Raw genomic sequence first — 13,790 nt, 5'->3', positions numbered from 1 at the left:
TCTCTCTCTCTCTCTCTCTGTCTCTCTCTCTCTCTCATTTTCTTTGATTTGGATTCTCTCTCTGTGTGTGTGTGTGTGTGTGTGTGTGTGTGTATGCAGGATCATAGAGGATTGAAAATCAGCCTTGAAGTTAGAAAGGCCCAGATTAAAGTCTCAGCACTGTCATATACTTCTTCACACCTGCTTGCGGTGTCTTTTTCCTTTTTTTTTTCTTTCCAAGGGACAGTTCAATATTGTATGTTTCATATGCAAGATTTATAACTTTATTTGCTGAGAAAACACTGAACAAAGATAACTTGTTTTTTAGACTTGAGAGGGAAAAAATCATGAGATAGTTAGAAGACTTTGAGAGAAATTGTTGCAGGAGAAAAGAAGGAACATTTGAAAGCTCAGCAAGAGACTGTAGCACCATAGATATGTGGAGAGTTGGCCCTTCACTCCTTGTCTATTTATTTGTAGTGCTTATCTATCACCTTTGAGATAGTTAACAGCAGACTTCCCACAACAATACCTTTCCTTTCCTGAAAACCTATCTTATTCCCAAACAAAACTTTTACTCTTTTTTTCTTTTTTTTCAAATGCTTTATTAACTTCTGATTTACATCATTCATTTCTGCCAGATTTTGAGTTACAAATTGTCTCCCCATTTTTAACCTACCCACCCCCCAAAAAATTGAAGTCCCACAGGATATCCCCTCCTCCAATCTGCTCTCTCCCATATTTTCTCCCATACCCCTTTCAACTTTACCAGTGGATCTCTATGCCCCAGGTCCTGTATATCTTTTTTCCAATTACATGTAAAATACCATTGATAATAATGTACACACACACACACACACACACACACACACACACACACACACACACACACACACATATATATATATATATATATATACACACACACATACATATTTGAATATTTGATTTTAAAACTTTGAATTCGAGGTTCATTCCCCTCCTCTCTTGTCACCCACCCTTTCTGGGAAAATAAGCAGTTCAGTATAGGATGTACATGTGTGGTTAATGCAAAACAATAACATAGTAGATATATTATAAAAGACTGACGATATTTCCCTCCCTCCTATCCCACCTCCCACTTGTTCTATTCTCTACTGTGATCCTGTAGTAATCAGGAGTCCCTTTTCAAAAGTGGGTGCTTCCAATTTTTCTTTCTCCCCACAATCTCCTGTAGGGTGAGATACTCTATTTAGTATGTATTTCATTTGCTCCTCAAGCCAAATTCAATGGGAATAAGGTTGACGCATTCCCTTTTGCCTTCCTATTCTTCCCCTCCATTGAAACCATTTCCCCTTGCCTCTTCTGTATGATATAGTTTACCCCATTCTGTCTCTCCCCATCTCCTCTCATTATATTCCTGTCTCACCTCTCAATTTCACCTTTTAAGTATCATCCCTTCCTGTTAAATTGGTCCTGTGCCCACTATCTATGTATACCTGTAAACATATATACACACATTCACATATGAATTCATATGCGCATATACCCTCATATATAGAAATATATAAACATATATATATATATATATATATTCCCTTCAACTACTGAGAAAAGTTTTGTAAGTTACAATTATTGTTTTTCCATGTATAAATGTAAATCGTTCAACTTTGGTAAGTTCCTTATTATTTCTTTTCCCTTTTTATCTTCTCATGCTTCTCTTGCTTCTTGTACCTGAATGTCAAATTTACTGTTCAACTCTGGTTATATCAGCAAGAAAGATTGAAAGTCCTCTATTACACTGAATGACCATATTTTCCCTGAAACATGATACTCAGTTTTGCTGGGTAGGTGACTCTTGGTTTTAAAACCAGCTCCTTTGACCTCCAGAATATCTTTTTCCAAGCCCTTTGATCCATCAGTGTAGAAGCTGCCAGATCCTGGGTTATCCTGACTGTGTTTCCACAATATTAAAATTGTTTCTTCCTGGCTGCTTATAATATTTTCTCCTTAATCTGGGAATTCAAGAACCTGCCTATAATATTCCTAGGAGTTCTCTTTTTGGGATCTTTTTCAGGAGGTGATTGGTGGATTCTTTCAACCTCTATTTTGCCCTCTGGTTCTAAAACATCAGGGCAGTTTTCTTTGAGAACTTCCTGGAGGATGATTTCTAGGTTCTTACTTTGATCATGGCTTTCAAGTAGTCCAATAATTTTTGAATGATCTCTCCTGGATCTATTTTCCAGGTCAGTGGTTTTTCCCTTGAGATATTTCACATTGCCTTCTATTCTTTCATTTGTTTGCATCTGCTTAACAGCATCTTGATTTCTCGTAAAGTCATTAGCTTCCATTTGCTCCAGTCTAATTCAGAAGCCATAATTCTCCTCATTGACCTTTTGAGATTCGTTTTCCATCTGGCAAATTTGGCTTTTTAAGGCATTCTTCTCCTCATTGCCTTTTTGAGCCACTTTTGCCATTTGAGTTAGTCTGTTTTTTAAAGTGTTATTTTCCTCAGTCAGGCTGTTGACTCTCATTTCATAATTTTCTTGCATTGTTCTCATTTCTCTTTCCAATTTTTCCTCCACTTCTCTTTTTTTAAGCAATTGGGGTTAAGTAACTTGCTCAAGCTTACATGACCAGTTATTTCTGGGTGTGGTGCTAAGTATCAGAGCCGGGTTTCGATCCCCAGGTCATCCTGACTCTGGGGCTCTTACTCGCTGTGCTTTTTTTTTTTTTGCCTTTTGGAGGGCAATTGGGGTTAAGTAACTTGCCCAAGGTTACATGGCTAGTTCTTTTGTGTGTGTGTGGGTGTTAAGTATGTGAGGCCGGAACCAAACTTAAACATTTGGTTTTAAAACTTTGCATTCTAGATTCATTCCTTCCCTCCCTTGTCACCCACCCTTACTGGGAAGATAAGAAATTCAATATAGGTTGTACATGTGTAGCTAATGCAAAATATTACCATGGTAGATATATAGTACAAGATGGATTATATTTCCCTCCCTCGTATCCAATCTCCCACTTGATCTATTCTCTACTTTTGTCCTTCCCCTTTACATAAATGTGTGCTTCCAACTACCCTCCCCCCCATCTGTTTAACAGCATCTTGATTTCTCCTCAAGTCACTAGCTTCTCTTTGCTCCATTCTAAATATGAGAGAATGGTTCTCCTCAGTGAGCTTTGAGATTCTTTTTCCATCTGGCAAATTCACCTTTTTAAGGCATTCCTCTCATCATTGCCTTTTTGAGCCTCTTTTGTCCTTTGAGTTAGTCTGTTTTTTAATAATTTTCTTGCATTGTTCTCATTTCTCTTCCCAATATTTCCTGCACTTCTCTTATCTGGTTCTTAAGGTCCTCTATGGCCTGTAACCATCTCGTACTTTCCTTGGAAGCTTTTGGTGCAGCAGTTCTTACTTCACTGTCTTCCTCCTGTTTCATGCTTTGATCCTTTTTGTCCCCAAAATGGGAGTCTAATGTTTGCTTTTTCTGTTTGTTTTGCTTCCTTTACCTGGTCAGTTCGCCACTCAGTTACTTGACTTTTGAGCTTTTTGTCACAGTAGGACTCTGCCATCAGAGAGGCGAGCTTCCATCCCAATTAATCAGATTTTCTCAGCTGTGGAGGTATTAGTTGGGTGCCCTCTCTGAAAACTCCACACACTCTGGCAAGCTAGTCACACACCCCAGTACCTTGACCCTAGTCTGCTATCCACATCCAAGCAGGTTGTAAATACATTTATCTAAGAGAAAGGCAAATTACCCCTTAGACTGGTCACTTAGTCCCCCTATAGTCTGCAGGCCAGGAGCTGAAGCTGCAATGTGGCGCCGGCACAGAGCTGCGCTGAGGCATCTCAGCAGCTTCTCACCCTGGGGGCAAAAGCCAATGCTCTTCCAACTACTAGTCCCAAAGTCCACACTGCACTAACCTCTCACTTTGTCCTTAGCAACTATGTGTTGATAATTCTGGAGATGGTCACAGCTCATGGTGATCTGAAGTCCCTCCAGCAGGTGGTTGGTCAGGCCTGCCCTGGGGCTAAAACCTCCACTACATGCGGGCTTGGGCTCAGCTCCCAGAACACTGTGCTGGCCAATTCCTGCCAGCCTGCCAGGCTGTCCTCAGTCGAGCTTAGCTTCTCTGTGTCATTTTGTGGGTTCTGTAGCTGCAAAGTTTGTTCAGAGTCCCCTTTTACATGAATTGAGGAAGGTGAAAGCTGGAGCTCTGCAGAAGTCCTGTTTCTATTCCCCCATCTTGACTCTGCCTCCCTCTTTTACTCTTTTGTATCTTTGTTCAGTTCTAATCTGTACAACATATTTTGACATATATTGTATTTGTCTTTCTCTTAGATGAATGTATTTACTAGCCATTCTTCATGTGAGTTTGTGTCCAGTATTCAGTGGGAAGGACCTAGTTGGAGAATATAAGCTAAGTGCTACCCTCCCCTTCAGAGTGAGCATGGAGAACATTGGTCCTCTTCTTCTGTCTATAATGTTAATGGGAGTTGAAGATCTTCCCTGTTCATTCATAGGTTTCAATTGAGCCCAACAAGAGAAGCTTGATTAGATGAGGCTTATTTTTCAAGAAGGCCCACACCTTTTATTGCTTTGTAATTAGGCAGTGGGTCACGAGTGTTGTGATGCCCTCTGACCCTGAAGAAGTGTATATATAGTCAGAGGTTACCATTTTGCTTTGGGGCTCACTCTTGGGAAGAGTTTTATGATTTGGCCAGATGATATTTTGGGAAGCTGTTGAGCACCCCAATTTTGAAACCCCAGATGTTGGTGCTTCTCTCTCTCATAACTGTTTATGTATGTAATGATCAGACAGTTGGATCTGTCTGTTGATCTGTGTTGTATGTTTTATTTTCTCAGACAGCTAAATACCCTGTCTGTTGGTCTTTATGCTATTATTTCTGCTTGTAACTTCTGTTTGTATTCTCTGAAGTTCAGGGTGCTGACTTTTTCCCCTGAACTAAGTAAATGATATATATGTTTGATTAAAGTAAGATTGTTAAAACTTTTTGAGTTGCTTTCTTTTAGAAAAGCAGGTCAAAGAACCTGTGCTAGCAGCTATCCTGGGAATGAATGAAGATCATTCCCTGGGAGTGCTTACTGTTAACACCATTCTTCCCCTCCCAACTCCCACCTCCCCAGATAGTATTGTACCTGTAGCCAAACAACTGTCTTGGAAATAAAACAGGGAAGAGGCAAATATCCAGTCAGAGTCCTACTTCTGCTCCTCACAAATGCAGACATCAAAGTATATCTGGGAGAGGATGACCAAGATTCAATTCAGATATTTATTATAACTGCATGTGAGCCTTATTCATAACATATAACATATACATGTATATATAGTGTATTTGTGTATATATTTACATTCATACATGTTTGCTTATAAATATATAAGCACAATAAATGAGCAAGAGAAAAAGCAGTAAAGTAGAATATGATATAGTGTAGTGGTAGCTATATAATTCATATCAATAATGATTCTGTTTACAATACTTTAATAGCTACATTGATTAGCTTGGAATAATGAACTGCTTTTGTTAATAGTAATTGGAATGTACTTCTTTAAATACCTATCATTGCCAATTTCTTTTTTGCAATAATGGGAAATTAAGACTGCACATTAAAGGAATATTATCAAGGTTTTTTTGGGGGAAAACATGCATTTTTATCATATGAAAACTTATTTGAGCTTGGATTTATTGTAAACTAACAGGTTAATTGTAAATTGAGAAATTTATAATTCATGAAAATTTCCATTTAATCAGATGTGCATAATTCTGATCTGGATTCAATCCTATGCAATATATTTAGTGTATTTTTCAAAGTTATTTTTACTTTATTATTTTCTAAGTGAATGTAATGACAATTGGAATTTGAAGATCTTCCCTGCCCCTTAATAGACCTTGTGGGGAGTTTGAAGACCTCCACTGCTTTGTAGAAAATCTCTGCCCCCTAAGAGGCTGAATGTAATCCCATGGAGCCTGTGATGGAGGAAATTTGCTAAAGGGTACAGCAGAACCCACAGGAAGCTGATCAGAGCCAGAGAGATGGTGAGAGAGAGGGGAAGTTGAGGCAAGGAGAGAGAGAGGTTCATGAGTAAATATTGATCTTGTATTGGTTTGTGGGAAGGCTGAAGGATGCTGTGACTCTCAGCCTTATTATGCTTTTGAATATTTTTGGTACTATGATGGTATCAGCTTACTGGTTTTGGGATGGGTCTTCTGGTCTCTAAATAAATGCTTCAGTTCTGTTCTCTAGCTAGAGAGTTTTGCATATTTTGTGACCAAACGTCATGTGATACCTACAGTCACAGTCTTTATTATCATCATGGGTGCTGTCAATATTGCATTGGTGCGACAGGTGGGCGCAGAGTCGCGGCCTCACTGTTTGGTGGAGTGGGTGTAACTGGGACGAAGTAGGGGCCGCAGAGGGGCCTGGACCGGCGTCATGTTGCACGGGCACAGCCAAGGCAGGGGCGGCTGCTGCCGCTGCGCCGCGGAGCACAAGGAGCCACTGGGGCAGCGCGGCCTGGCCTAAGGCCTCTACCTGCGCATCGACCTGGAGCGCCTACAGTGCCTCAACAAGAGCCGCGAGGGCAGCGGCCGCGGCGTCTTCAAGCCGAGGGAGGAACCAGCTGACTGCACCAAGTTTGTAGAAAGTGATGCTGATGAAGAGTTGCTGTTTAATATTCTGTTTATGGGTAATGTTAAACTGAAAGAAATCATTATTATGGGAGAGGACGATGACTCGCATCCTTCGGAAATGAGAATGTTCAAAAACATTCCACAAATGTCTTTTGATGATACAGACTGAGAACTTGATCAGACTTTTAGTCTAAATTGAGACCTCACTGGAGAATTAGAATATGCTACAAAAATTTCTCTTTTTTCAAATGTCTATTATCTCTCTATTTATATTTCAAAAAAACTTGGGCACTGACACCACAAAGGTGTTTTATGTTGGACTGAGAGGAGAATGGACTGAGATGCCTCGACACGAGGTGACTATCTGCAATTATGAAGCATCAGCTAATCCAGCAGATCACAAGGTCCAGCAGGTCACCCCACAGACACACTTCATTTCTCAAAGGCAAGCTGGGGCTCCCACAGAAACTTGTGTCGATGATGTTAGGCAACCTTTTTGGAAGGAAAAAGATGGGGCTTATTTGACCAATTATCTCTGCTAGAGTTTTCCTCAGAGTGATAGGCAATGGGTGTAGGAAGAGATAAGTGTATCTCAAGTATATTTGAAGACACTGATCTATACTAATGTAAAGAGTTTTATCAATTTTCAGATTTTAGGGGTTATATAGGGACTAAGCAGACTAAAAGGAATTAAAGTCACTAATGCAGTAGTGTCAAAGTCAAAAAGAAATGGATCCCCATGAGTCAATATTGGCCTAGAAAACCACAAATTAACATTATCTATATTGTTTTTTTTTTGTGTTTTATTACACATTTCCCAAATATCCTTTATATTTGGTTTCAACCACACTGGAGTATGACACCTGTGTGCTGCTGATTGCTGTCAAATGCAGCAAATTTAACATATCTACTCTAGTACATGCTGAATCCTCTCGTCTATGAACTCAGCACACGTTAATTCAGTTTAATAAAAGAATGTCTTAAATAGTGAATTTAGTCATGGAATAGACTAACTTTGGAGGAAGCAAGCCTGTTGTCATGAGGCTAGCAAAGACTGAATACTCATTTCTTAGGGATGCTCTAGAGAGAATTCTGACAATGGACAGAGGAACATTGTACTGTGTCCTGGAACTGCAAGATTGTATATCTAATTCTGTTATCTAAAATATTCATTGGATAATTGGCATAAACTGCCATTTGAAATTTTGTATCTTATTATTCTGGGCTTAGGTTGCATGTGGAGAAATGGAAAGAAGAGAATGCAAGAGACATTTCATAAAATTTGCTGATGATGACACCCTACCATTAGGGGGTGAGAAATCAGAGGAGATTCCAAGGTCTTAAATGTGGGTGACTAAGGCAAGGCTGGGGATATTAAGAAATCAAAAAGTTATAAAGAAGTAGGTTTGACAGAGAGAGGTGATGAATTCATTTTTACACAGGTGCCAACAGAACAAAAGATCCAACAACACTTGGAAATGTGGTCTTGGAGCTCAAGAGAAAGGACAAGATGAGGGATGCAGATTCATGAGCCATCTTCACAATTTAAAAAGAATAAAATAGTAATTATTCTGGGTCAACCCAGTGTTTATCAGGAATGCCAAAGCAAACAGGGGGGTTATGAGGGAAAGTGAGCAGTGAATCTAGGACATTGATGGTACATGGTCGTTGTCCTTCGTTCTCAAAGAGGACCAAAATGACATCACTATGCTAAAGTTAAGTTTCAGTGTGTCTGACTGTGGCTGATCAGAGCAATATGAGCTCGGAATGCTCTACTACAGGTTGGGCACAATAGTCTATGTGAACATTTGGGGCAGATTCTCCAAATTTGTGCATTCTGCATTTCCTTTGAACTACTTCAATTCTGATTTGCTCATAGAGCACAGCACTTTCTCTGATGTGGTCCTATGACAGTGTCTCCCATGTCATGCAATCACTTCCAAAGTTGTTGAGAGAGACCTTGAGAGTGTCTTTGTATCACTTCTTCTGACCAACATGTGAATGTTTGCCCTGTGTGAGTTCTACATAAAATAGTCTTTTTGGCAAGTGTACACTTGCATTCTAACAATGTGGCCCGCCCATAAGAGTTACACTCTCTGAAGCAGAGTTTGAATGCTTGGCAGTTTAGTTAGAGTAAGGTCCTCAGTGTCTGGTACCTTATACTGCCAGGTGATCTTCAGAATCTTCCTAAGACAATGCAGTTGAAAGAGATTCAGTTTCCTGGAATGGAGCTGGTATACTATCCAGGTTTCACAGACATACAACAAGGTGGCACCATGGTGTGTGTGTATGTGTGTACACACACACATACACACATGTGTATATATACATATAGGTATATATGTGAGTATATGTATATATGTGTACATATACACATGTATGTATTTTTGTGTATATGTATGTTTGTGCATGTATATAGGTATGTGTATGTATACTTTATATGTGTGTGTATTCACCATACTGGATACTGTATTATTACTGGGTGTAACCAGGCTCTTCAGGTTTCTGAGTGCTGCCGGGAAAGGACTGCCATGGGCAGTACATTATAGCTTAGTTTGTTTTTATGACATGGCAATGTGAAAAAATGCATGCTCATATTATGAAATCACAATTATGTGTGTGTGTATGTGTGTATGTGTTTAGGTATATGATGTGTGAGTGTGTGTTTGTGTATGTATATCTCCAGCCTAAATTCCACTTCTGGAAGCATAGTCAAAACATGCCTTTTCTTGATAATACATACATACACACATACATTCATATATATGCATATGTATATACATATATGTATACACACATATATTTATATGTATACACATGGTGGCAAGTTGGCTACTGAAGAGCTAGCTGGGGAGTAAAGTGAAACATGGCTGGAGCTGGCCTTCCACCACACATTACACTACATGAAGAATTCAACATACTGGATTCTTTATTGGAACTGATCACCTGGATCTGGGTGCAACCAGGCTGTTCAGGTTTCTGTTTACTGCTGGGAAAGGACTACCCTGGGTAGTACATTACAACTTAGTTTATTGGTATGATATGGGGATGGCAAAAAAACACATACTCAAATTATTAAATCGCAACTACATTTCTACTAATCTAGCTATCCACATATGTAATCTATATTATCTATCTATATCTGTACAGCTATAGAAATCTAGGCCTAGATATATAAATAGATGTCATATGGATCGATAGATATGTTTATCTATCTAGATATCTAAACAAACACTTATGCTTTATAGGGGAACATACACAAGTTATATTCTATAAACATTAACAGAAAGTCAGAATGGGAAAGCTTTGCTCTTGGACCAGACTCATGAAGGGAAGGTTACATAGTCTGTGGCTATACCACCTGAAGATAAAGTCAGAGTACTAAGGGTTTAATATACTTTGCTATGGGTGAGGTCTTATCTAGAGACCCTAGAGGTGATGCATTCTTATCATGGCCATTTTAGGGCTTATTGTAAATGTATCTGAGTTTTGGTTAGGATCTAAATTAGCACTTGCCTCAGGGCTGTGGCCAGCACCCAGTTGCCAGGGTGGGGTGAGTTGCTGAGTCAATTTTTCAAAGCAGATTATTTGGACCACTTACCACAAGTGAATGGAGGCAGCTGGGTTATGCAGTGGGTAGACTCCTGATCCTGGAATTAGGAAGATTCATCTTTCTGAGTTCAATTCTGGTCTCAATCATTTTCTATCTGTGTGACGCTGGGCAAGTCACTTAACCCTGTTTACTTAGGTTTCCTCATCTCTCAAATGAGCTGGAGAAGAAAATCAAACCATTTCACTATCTTTGCCAAGTAAACCTCAAATGGGGTTTCAAAGAGTTGGATAGTACTAAATAAACAACTGAATACTAACATAAATGATTCCATTTTAAGACATTTCATAACAGAAGGACTCCAGGTCCAGATTTAATTTTCCTTAAATGATAGGCTTGTCTTCCAAGGTATGATGTCTGGTCTGGGTAGCAAGGATGTTCTTATCATCATGTAGCTCACTTCTTTATATTTTGTCCACAGAGATAAGATGTGAAACTTTGTAAAATGCTTAGTTGACATCAAAGAACAATCTTCCCCAAAGTATAGTCTTCCCCTGATCTATGAATCAAAAAGGAAAATTAGGTTAGTCAGGCATATTTTATTCCCAGTGAAGGCAGGATGGTTACTTACTGCCCTTTGATGAGGGAAAGACCATGGGTTCTCGGCCTTCTATTTAAGAAGGGAGTTCAGCATAGTCATCTCTCCATTTCTTTACAGCTACAATGCTGTCCCTTTCTCTCTCTCTCTCTCTCTCTCTCTCTCTCTCTCTCTCTCTCTCTCTCCACTTTTCAACATCCTTTTATGTATTATCTTAGAATCTTAGATTCTAAGCTCCATTAGGGTAGGGACCATGCTGTTGGTTTTGCTTTTTTTATTTTGTTTTTATTTGTATTTTGACTCCCAGTGCTTAGAGCAGGAGCTGAATAAATATTTGTTGGCTGATTGATTACTGTTTGCCCTTTTAATTGCTTTCAATTCTCCACTTTATTAGTCCAATCTGTGATTTAGACAAGAAGGGTAGTCAAGCCTTTTTTGAAACTCTGCACAGTAATTGTTCAGTCCTAGGGCACATCTGCAATCACTCACACTCTCAATGATCACTTAAATCTATTCAAAGAGGATTCTTTACAGTTCCCATAACCACCACCACTCCCTAGTATCCCACAATGTAGTTTGCCTAATCTTAGGAACTTGAACTCATGGAGGACACCCAGGTGCCATTTTGTCATCTTCTCACTCATCTTTGGTTTCAACTCACTGGGAAGCCATTTCATTTTATTATTCCTGATCTAAAGACCATCCCTCTTGCTGGAGAAAACAGAAACACAAGGGGAGTTTTATTATTGTCATTTTTTATCATCAGCCCACCTACCTTGAACTGCAGTACTCCTTTCATTACTTTCTGCCTCCAATGGAACTTAAAAAAAGTTCTTTTTGTTGTTATCAGTATTCCTTATAACCCTAGTACATTCTGAGTTTTAGTGTTCCTGACACTGCTGATACAGAACAATGACAATATTTTTATTCATCTTATTCACAAGTATACCTTTCTTAAATTTTAGTTGGTTAAGGTATTCCTCATGCATCTGCATTTCTCTCTTTAGACAGCTTTCTTTTCATCTTTTCAAGAATTGTTTCTTTTTGGTGTTTTCAAAATTTCATTCTTTAGAGCTTTGTGGCCCTCTTTTAACTTGCCTTGTAGAATTTTGGGGTCATGAGAGTGTACATTTTTCTTATCCATTTGAAATCAATTCTTCTAAAATTTATGGGATGTTCCAGGCTACATTCCTTACTTTACTATTAATTCTACAATGAAGTGATCACTTCTTCCTAAAGTTCCCATCATTTCCTCTTCAGCCAGTATTTCCACATTATTGGTCAGAATTTTCAGAATATCAGTTGTTTATTGTTTCCTTCAACTTTTGAAAAATGAAAGTATCTTTAAGACCCTTCAAGAAAATTTTGCCTGTCACAGACAGACAGAGAGACAGAGAGAGAGAGAGACAGAGAGGGACAGAGACAGAGAGACAGAGACAGAGACAGACAGAGAGAGAGAGAGAGAGAGAGAGAGAGAGAGAGAGAGAGATACAGGAAAGAGACAAAGAGACAGGGACAGACACAGGGAGAGACAGACACAAAGAGAGAGATAGAGAGACATACAGAGAAAGACAAAGAGAAAGACACAGAGAGGCAAAGAAAGAGAGTGAGGAAGACCGAGAGAGACAGAGTTTTAAATATATAAATATTTAAATCTTGGCTTATAGTTATGCCTTTTGTATGTGACAGTGATCTAGTAGGTCCAGTAAAGGTTGTGTGCATACTCATTCCATCTTTTGCATTAATCTGTAAATAGGGTCATGATTAGGAATGCAACTAGGTCACTAGTACCTTCAGGGGTGATTGGTTTGCCACATGCCCTCATTCTTGATTTTGAGTAACATATAATACCAAAGATCCTCATGTTCTGGAATGATGATGCCCTAAGTTCTAATGATTAGAGAGGTCAATGAGCTGTCATGGTCCCTAAAGAAGCTAGCTCCCCTTATCTGTAGCTCCTTCTTCCATATCATATTCTTTTCTTCAGTGCTAAGACTCCTGTAGAAGTAAATGTAGAGCCAGCATTTGGGTAATAGGGATTTAACCTAGGAGAAGATAGCCCTAGGACGCTACAATGAATTTTTCTGTAGGATTGGTAGGTACAGATATGTGTAAAGGCTCTTAGTTATAGGATCATAGATTTAAAACTAGAAGGCACTTCAAAGACCATGTAATCCAAACCCCTCATTTTACAGATATTATCTAGTATGCTGAGAAAAGGACTGAGTTTCTAAAAACCTTGTTTAAATTCAATAGCCAACTTACTGTGTAATTTTAGTGAAATCCTCTGGCCTTATAGCTTTTACGTTCCCTCTGCCCCATCTCTTCAATTGAGGAGGTAATAGTTGGTCTGAAGGATATTTTTAATGGGCTATAGATCTTTGATTCCATCAGTGTGGGGAATTCTTACTGTGAAAACTCCTAGCACATCAGCAACTCTTTTCCAACTTATAGTTACAAAGTTATCTGTGACACTAAGGGGTTAAATGATTTACAGTCTAGCAACTGGTATGTGACCAAGGTTGGACCTGAATTTCCTGACAATATGATTCTCCTCTGGTCTGGGTACCTGTTCATTAATTGTAAAGCATTTTTAGGCTAGATACTTCATCATTTTCACTTACTGAAAGATAATGAAAAAGACCTTAACATTAGCTATAGCTTATCCATATTTTAACTAATACCACACTCACTGTGGTTTTGATTTTCTTAAAGATATATATTTTGAAAATTATTCTATGACTGAGCAAGTTTCCTTTGTTACTGAATTTAATGTATTTCTTTTTTTTTACTGAATAAACTTATCTTTTATTTAATAAATTTATGAAAGGCTAAGAAATATTTGTGTTTAACATTATTTGCAATCATTATATCACATTTAAATTCATAAAAGATACAAAACCGGTGTTAACATAGGAAATAAGTTTATATGCATTTTAACAACTAATAGGCCATAATGAATGAAGAAAAGCTACTGTGATAGATTAATTAAAAAAAAAAGAGTTCATGGTAAAATCTCACTTAAGTGAGGC

At 38.6% G+C, this 13,790-nt stretch overlaps 1 pseudogene; it reads left to right on the top strand.

Annotated features, from left to right (window-relative positions):
- Positions 1-6,371: 6,371 nt before the first annotated feature.
- On the top strand, positions 6,372-7,152 carry LOC138154887 (PITH domain-containing protein 1 pseudogene; annotated as a pseudogene).
- Positions 7,153-13,790: the final 6,638 nt, after the last annotated feature.

Source organism: Petaurus breviceps, unplaced genomic scaffold, assembly GCF_028583685.1.
Source record: "Petaurus breviceps papuanus isolate PSGF00001 unplaced genomic scaffold, PetGlider_PUasm1.0 91133, whole genome shotgun sequence".
Taxonomy (NCBI): Eukaryota; Metazoa; Chordata; class Mammalia; order Diprotodontia; family Petauridae; genus Petaurus; species Petaurus breviceps.
The sequence above is the reverse complement of the archived record's forward strand: the minus strand, read 5'-3'. Positions and strand labels throughout refer to the sequence as shown.